Genomic DNA, 8522 nt, shown 5'->3' on the forward strand with positions numbered 1-8522 from the left:
GGACAGGACCCCGCTATGACCATAATTATATACACAAAAGAATGAGTACCCAAAAGCTGCGGCTCCGAAAGAAATGGAGCTCTGCTATGCAATCTCTGGATAAGCAGCTATGGATCAAGCCTGTCTCCCAGTGCACCTCCGGGCATGACGCAGCGTCCACAAACAAAAGGACGTCAGTACGAAGAATGTACTGAGTATGTAAAGCATGATTAACATCAATATAGAAACATCATAGACAATATATGAAGTGGCACAGGAGGGAAGACAATAATATCATCATCATGGCACTTACCTGCCTTTCACAGGGACTTTCCATTTCTCATGCGTATTTCATAATAGTGCTCGTATTCGTATATATGCCCCTATTCGCATTCATATACATAGTCTTTTCACATTCATATTCACATCGTATACATAGCCATACACTTATATACATACATAGCGTGCCCGACCATAAGGTTCGGTGTTTCATACGTACTTAGCCAACCAAGGCTCAATGTTATTTCTACCTGACCCTACCAAGGCTTCAGGGTTATCCGTACCATCTGCAGAGGTGTGCGCGCATTACGTAATCATATACATGCTTTATACATAATCATATACATATATCCTACCCAGCGTTATAAGCTCGGGGTATCATTATAGCCCTTCATAGGCACATATAAGTATAATAGCCCGTAGGCACCTTTGGCATCATTATTATTATTATCGTCATCACTATCATCATCATTATTGCTACATCCATATCTTAGGCTTACTCGTCATATGAGGGGCGTAGTACAATCGTAGTACATGTTAAGGATCGTGAGCTTATGAGCTTGGAGTGTCAATCACTTGAATACAACATACTCATATAGAGGAATTAGAAATTTGGCCAAGAACCATGCCTTATGAAGGAAGGGTTAGCCTTACATACCTCTTCGTCGGACTATTCTACACTTGCACGTTTCCTTCCAATGCTAGCGTCTATACCTTCATTAATATCATAACAATGGCCATTAGTCATTCACATCATCCACATTATCTAGATTTCTCAATTTTCTTCTAATTCTCCCATATTTGTGGTCATGACCTCCAACTTCGTCCATTCATCTAAATTGTCGAGTTCATGATCTTAGTAACATTTATAATACATTCATATCGTAACACAACAACATTCATAATTCAATTCAAACTATTCCTCAAAATGTCACTATTCACCATTCATGACCTAGTTGACCACATTTTCTACAATCCATGTATTTTAATTCTCCAATACCTTAAACATCTTGTAAAAATCATGAATCTTACCTTAGAAGTTGTAGGAACAAGCTTTGGTTGATAATACCCCACTTTGAGCCAAACCCTAATTTTTCTCCATTTACATTTCTTGACTTGAATGGTATTTAATGGCTTGCTTACACTTGATTCACTTGTTTATGTTGTTGGGGACTTATAATCCTTGAAAACTTATGAAATAAATGTAGAGAGATGATTCTAGAGAGAAGTGGTGTAATGTGGAAAATGAAATAAAACAAGTCTTGATCCTCATATTTAATGAATTGAAAAATCTGTGCTGGGTGAACAGTGGTCGCCCATGGAGGTTTACGGTCCGTATTGCAGTTTACGGACCGTCCCTCGTGGTCGTCTTTAAGCTTAAGCAGAACCAGAAACTTAAGGCTGCATGCATGGTGATTTACGACCATGGTTTATGGGCCGTAAATCACTTTACGGTCCGTAAACCTGGTCGTATTTTACCATTTCTCGGCTGGGCAGAAAGCTGAAGCTTTTGCATGGCAGTTTACGACTGCCAGTTTACGGACCGTATAGCAATTTACGGTCCGTATTTTGCAATTTACGACCACTGGGCAGTTGCAATTCTGCAACTTCCCATATTTCTTAGACTTCTCATTTTAATCACCCCCGTCCATGCACATGCATTGCTCACCTTGTATCTCATCTTAACTTAGCCAACTTTCTCGTCTCACATCGGATACTTTCGAAATCTCGCCTAAGGTCATCAAACGTCGTTTCTTGCTCATGGACATCATGCACTCATATTCATCACTAGTTCATTCTCTTGCGTGCCAACGGAAAATTTTCCGAGGTGTAACATTCTCCCCCCCTTAAGAACATTCGTCCTCGAATGTTAAAGTCTTCGGGGATTCTATAAAAATTTCCCCAGAGTTTCCCCTACATTATGGCACTGCCATCCTGCCACAACAGCCCATAATATCGATGCCACACAGGGCCACTACATAATAACATAAAAATTGGCCACACACGACCCAAAAGCATAAAAGAAAAACATGCATACCTTATGATCTCGACGTCTCATTTTGTACTTCTTCCAAGGGGTGAAATAGATGTGGGTATTTGGATCACATACTCTCTTCTGCTTCCTACGTCATTTCCTCTCGAATGTTGTTCCTCCATAAGACCTTAACTGAGGCCACTTCTTTGTTTCTAAGTCTCCGTACTTGCCTATCTAGTATGGCAATGGGTATCTCTTCGTAAGTCAATTTGTCTGTTACTTGCACATCATTCACTGGGACGATCCTAGTAGGATCTCCAACACATTTCCGAAGCATCGAAACATGAAATACTGGATGAACTGACTCCAAGTCTAGAGGTAGATTTAACTCATAGGCCACTTTGCCTATCTTGCGTACAATTTTGTATGGCCCAATATACCGGGGACTGAGCTTCCCCTTTTTGCCAAATATCATTACGCCCTTTATCGGCGACACTTTCAAGAATACCCAATCTTTCACTTCGAACTCTAAGTCTCTTCGACGATTATCCGCATAGGACTTTTGACGACTTTGAGCCGCTAGCAACCGATCTTGTATGAGCTTAAATTTCTCTATTGCTTGCTGGACCAAGTCTGGCCTTATCAACTTAGTTTCTCCGGTTTCAAACCACCTAATTGGGGATCTACACTTTCGCCCATATAGAGCTTCATACAGTGCCATTTGAATGCTGGAATGGTAACTATTATTGTAAACAAATTCAATGAGTGGCAAATGATCATCACAATTTCCTCCAAAATCTAACATACATGCTCGCAACATATCTTCAAGAGTCTGAATGGTACGTTCGGCCTGCCCATCGGTCTGTGGGTGAAACGCCGTGCTAAGGCGCACTTGGGTCCCTAAACCCTCTTGGAACGACTCCCAAAACTTAGCTGTAAACTGAGTCCCTCTATAGGAGATAATAGATACTGGAACGCCGTGGAGTTTCACTATCTCTTTAAGATAAAGCTTCGCATAATCTTCTGCCACATAGGTCGTCCTGACCGGTAAGAAATGAGCTGACTTTGTGAGTCTATCCACAATCACCCATATGGAATCATACTTACGTCGAGAACGGGGTAACCCTGTAATGAAATCCATATTAATCACTTCCCACTTCCAAGTTGGGATTTCTATAGCTTGCAATAATCCACCCGGCTTTTGGTGTTCAATCTTCACTTGTTGGCAATTAGGACACTGAGCTACGAATTCCGCTATATCTTTCTTCATTCCATTCCACCAGTATATGGACTTAAGATCATGATACATTTTCGTCACTCCGGGGTGTACGGAGTAACGGGAACAATGAGCTTCTCTCAATATTTGGTGACGTAGACCTACCACATCGGGAACACATAACCTGCCTCGACATCGGAGAACTCCGTCTTCCGAAATATCGAATGATGACTCCTCCTTCTGAGGGAGTGTATCTCTGTACTGCATTAGCATGGGATCCTTGTATTGTCGCTCTTTTACTTCCGCTACTAGCGATGAAACTGCTGAATGCTGAATAGTAGCTCCGCTGCTACCTGAGTCCACTACTCGGACTCCTAGGCTCGCTAACTGTTGAAGCTCACGGGCCATCTCTTTCTTTTCTGGTCGTACATCACTTAGACTTCCCATGGATGGATCTGCGGCTAAGAGCATCAGCCACAACGTTATCCTTTCCGGGGTGATACAAGATATCAACATCGTAATTCTTTAGTAACTCCAACCATCGTCGTTGTCGCAAATTCAACTCTTTCTGCTTGAAGATATACTGAAGGCTCTTATGATCTGTATAAACATCCACATGGACACCATATAAATAATGTCACCATATCTTTAATGCATGGACCACTGCGGCTAATTCTAAATCGTGGGTTGGATAGTTTTGTTCATGCTTCCGTAATTGTCTAGAGGCATACGCAATCACCTTACCATTTTGCATCAATACACAGCCTAGCCCGACAGCTGAAGCATCACAATAAATAACATATCCATCTAATCCCTCTGGAAGTGTCAAGACTGGGGCTGAAGTCAATCGGTCCTTCAACTCTTGGAAACTACGCTCGCAAGCATCTGTCCATTGAAACTTAGCTGACTTCTGAGTCAACTTGGTGAGTGGCGCAGAAATAGAAGAAAAACCCTCAACAAGTCTTCTGTAATAGCCTGCTAAGCCCAGAAAGCTACGAACCTCGGTAGGAGTTGTGGGTCTTGGCCAAGTCTTCACAGCCTCAATCTTTTGACTATCCACTCGAATACCATCGGCTGCAACGATATGGCCCAGAAATGATACCGAGTTCAGCCAAAACTCACACTTGGAGAATTTTGCAAACAACTCTCGAGCTCGAAGAACTCCAAGGACAATACGCAAATGGTCCGCATGTTCCGCCTCGGATCTAGAATACACCAAGATATTGTCAATAAATACAATCACAAATAGATCCAGGAAGGGCCTGAACACATTATTCATCAAATCCATAAACACTACCGGCGCATTAGTTAGCCCACATAACATCACCCAGAATTCAAAATGACCATATCTCGTTCTGAAAGCTGTCTTAGGGATATCTTTCTCCCTAACTCTCACTTGATGATACCCAGACCTCAAATCAATCTTGGAAAACCATTTGGCACCTTGCAATTGATCAAATAAGTCATCGATCCTCGGGAGAGGATACTTGTTCTTAATTGTCACTTTATTCAATTGCCGATAATCGATGCACATTCTTAAGGAGCCATCTTTCTTTCGGACAAACAGTACGGGCGCTCCCCACGGGGACGAACTAGGCCTAATGAAGCCTTTTTCAAGCAAGTCTTTCAATTGCTCCTTCAACACTTTCAACTCTGCGGGTGCCATTCTATAGGGAGGAATAGATATGGGTTTAGTGTCTGGAAACACATCAATTGCAAAATCAATCTCTCGCTCGGGAGGAAGGCCTGGAAGCTCTTCCGGGAACACATCCGGAAATTCGTTCACTACCGGAACTGACTGAAGAGTCGGCGACTCAACTTCTACATCTTAAACTCGCACTAGGTGATAAATGCACCCTTTTGTGATCATCTTCCTTACCTTTAGATAGGAAATAAACTTACCTTTTGGTGATGCCGTATTTCCTTTCCATTCTAAGACTGGTTCTCCCGGAAATTGGAAACGAACCATCTTCATTCTACAATCAACATTGGCATAACAAGAAGCCAACCAATACATGCCCATAATGACATCAAAATCTACCATCTCTAGCTTATGCAAATCAATCATGGTACGACGATCACAAATCACAATCACACAATTCCTATATACTCGGCTAGCTACTACCGATTCACCCACGGGTGTAGACACCTCAAAAGGTTTGATAGACTCCGGCTCAATTATAAATCGACCCGCAATATATGGAGTAACATATGATAATGTGGAGCCCGGATCAATCAAAGCATATACATCATGAGAGAATACCGATAATATACCTGTGACCACATCAGGATAAGACTCAAGATCTTGGCGTCCAGCCAAAGCATAAATACGGTGCTGAGAACCGCTAGTACTGGGAGCTCTGCCTCTACCTCTACCATGGCCGACTGGCACATATGAACCTGGCCCCGTAGGGCGTACAGATGCCAAAGATCCGACTACCGACCCTGATGGCTGGGTCATACCTCTACCATGCACTGAGGGGCAATCACGTATAATATGGCCCGGTCGACCACATGAATAGCAAACATCTGAACCCAATCGGCACTGACCCCAATGCGACTTCCAACACTGGGAACATCGTGGCACAGGCGGCTTTGACTGGCCTGAATCACCTCTAAACTGGGACCCCGAATAACTCTGATTCGGCCCGGGATGAGTAGATCTATCAAGGCTCTGGCCTGAAAACCGTGGAGGTGCACTGGTCATAGAATAACCCGAATGTCTAGGGAACTGTTGCCTGTGTCCGCCTTTGGACTCACTTATTGGGCCCGAAGGTCTGGCCCTCTTGCTATGTCCCCTATCTTGTTCACGTTCACTTCTCCGCTGCTGTAGGCTTTTCCTCTAAGTTCTGAGCATGTGCCTGAATGCACGCAATATCCATACCGTCCTGAAGGGACGCAGTCAAGCATTTGTCCATCAGATGGGGCCCTAGGCCCTTTACAAATCGGTGTACCCTGTCGCCCATTTCTGCTACCATGGCCGAAGCATACCTGGCCAAGGAGTTAAAACGGAGGCTATACTCTAGGGCACTCATACTGCCTTGCCTAAAATTTAAGAATTTATCGGCCCTAGCTCGCCGAACTTCTGGGAGCATATAATGACGGAGAAAAGCATCAACAAACTCTTGCCATACCGGGGGAGGTGCATTGGCCCCCCGTGAAGCCATCCACATCGTATACCACTGGATCGAGACATCTCTCAATCTATATGACGCTAGCTCTACCGACTCGGTGTCTGAAGCATGTATCAACCGGAGCGTCCTTAGCATACCATCAATAAAGTCCTGGGGATCCTCCTCCGGTTTTGACCCAAAGAATTCCGGAGGGTTCAAAGTAATGAAATCACAGGCTCTTGCACTAACAGCCCTATCACCATACCCTGAACTGTGCCTCTGAGCCTGGGCCGCAACCAATTGAGTCAATAAAGTAATGGCCTCTTTTACATATTGGCCCGAAGCATTTGGTGGAGGAGCTGGAGGTGCTGGAGCTGGGGCTGAGGCTCCCTCACGCTCCTCAGAGACGGGCACTGTCTGGGAGGACTGAGATTGAGCTGCACCCCGGGACTCACTTTCCTCTACTACCGGTGGCGGTGCTTTCTTAGCCCGCTTCTCTGCCACCGTCTTGCCCTTTTGGGCTGCCGTAGCCTTTCCTTTTTAGGCATCTCTGAAATACACAATACACGATTTAGGAACTAGAATTTCTTACATCATAGCTCTACCGCACGATTCTTATGAAGAAAGAAGGTCATTTATTCCTAAAAATATCTGCAGCTTCTTGTTCATAAGTGTGGCGCGCAACACACCCATAACCAAGACTCTACTAGACACGGCTCGTAGACACATCCTAGGACTGAACTGCTCTGATATCACTTTTGGTCACGACCCGGCTATGTGGCCGCGACGAGCACCCGGTGCTACCCCACCCGGGCACCCCCTTACCGTACATAACATAACATCTAGGTGAACCATAAGTCAATTCGTGCTTTTCTTATCGTTAATCATATTGATCCCATTAGACGACCATCATCATTTAACATATCATAGGAATCTATGCCACATCATAAGTACAAGGCCGACGAGGCCAACAAAATATATACAAAACACGGGCCGACATGGCCGGACATCTCTACCCACAAACACATGACTACGAGCCTCTAAGAGTACATATCACATTAGCGGGACAGGACCCCATTATGCCCATAATTATATACACAAAAGAATGAGTACCCAAAAGCTACGGCTCCGAAAGAAATGGAGCTCTGCTATGCAATCTCTGGATAAGCAGCTATGGATCAAGTCTGTCTCCCTGTGCACCTGCGGGCATGACGCAGCGTCCACAAACAAAAGGACGTCAGTACGAAGCATGTACTGAGTATGTAAAGCATGATTAACATCAATATAGAAGCATCATAGACAATATATGAAGTGGCACAGGAGGGAAGACAATAATATCATCATCATGGCACTTACCTGCCTTTCATAGGGACTTTCCATTTCTCATGCGTATTTCATAATAGTGCTCGTATTCGTATATATGCCCCTATTCGCATTCATATACATAGTCTTTTCACATTCATATTCATATCGTATACATATCCATACACTTATATACATACATATCGTGCCCGACCATAAGGTTCGGTGTTTCATACGTACTTAGCCAACCAAGGCTCAATGTTATTTCTACCTGACCCTACCAAGGCTTCAGGGTTATCCGTACCATTTGCAGAGGTGTGCGCGCGTTACGTAATCATATACATACTTTATACATAATCATATACATATATCCTACCCGGCGTTATAAGCTCGGGGTATCATTATAGCCCTTCATAGGCACATATAAGTATAACAGCCCATAGGCATCTTTGGCATCATTATTATTATTATCGTCATCACTATCATCATCATTATTGCTACATCCATATCTTAGGCTTACTCGTCATATGAGGGGCGTAGTACAATCGTAGTACATGTTAAGGATCGTGAGCTTATGAGCACGGAGTGTCAATCACTTGAATGCAACATACTCATATAGAGGAATTAGAAATTTGGCCAAGAACCATGCCTTATGAAG

The sequence above is a fragment of the Lycium barbarum genome, chromosome 12 (genome assembly GCF_019175385.1).
Source record: "Lycium barbarum isolate Lr01 chromosome 12, ASM1917538v2, whole genome shotgun sequence".
Taxonomy (NCBI): domain Eukaryota; kingdom Viridiplantae; phylum Streptophyta; class Magnoliopsida; order Solanales; family Solanaceae; genus Lycium; species Lycium barbarum.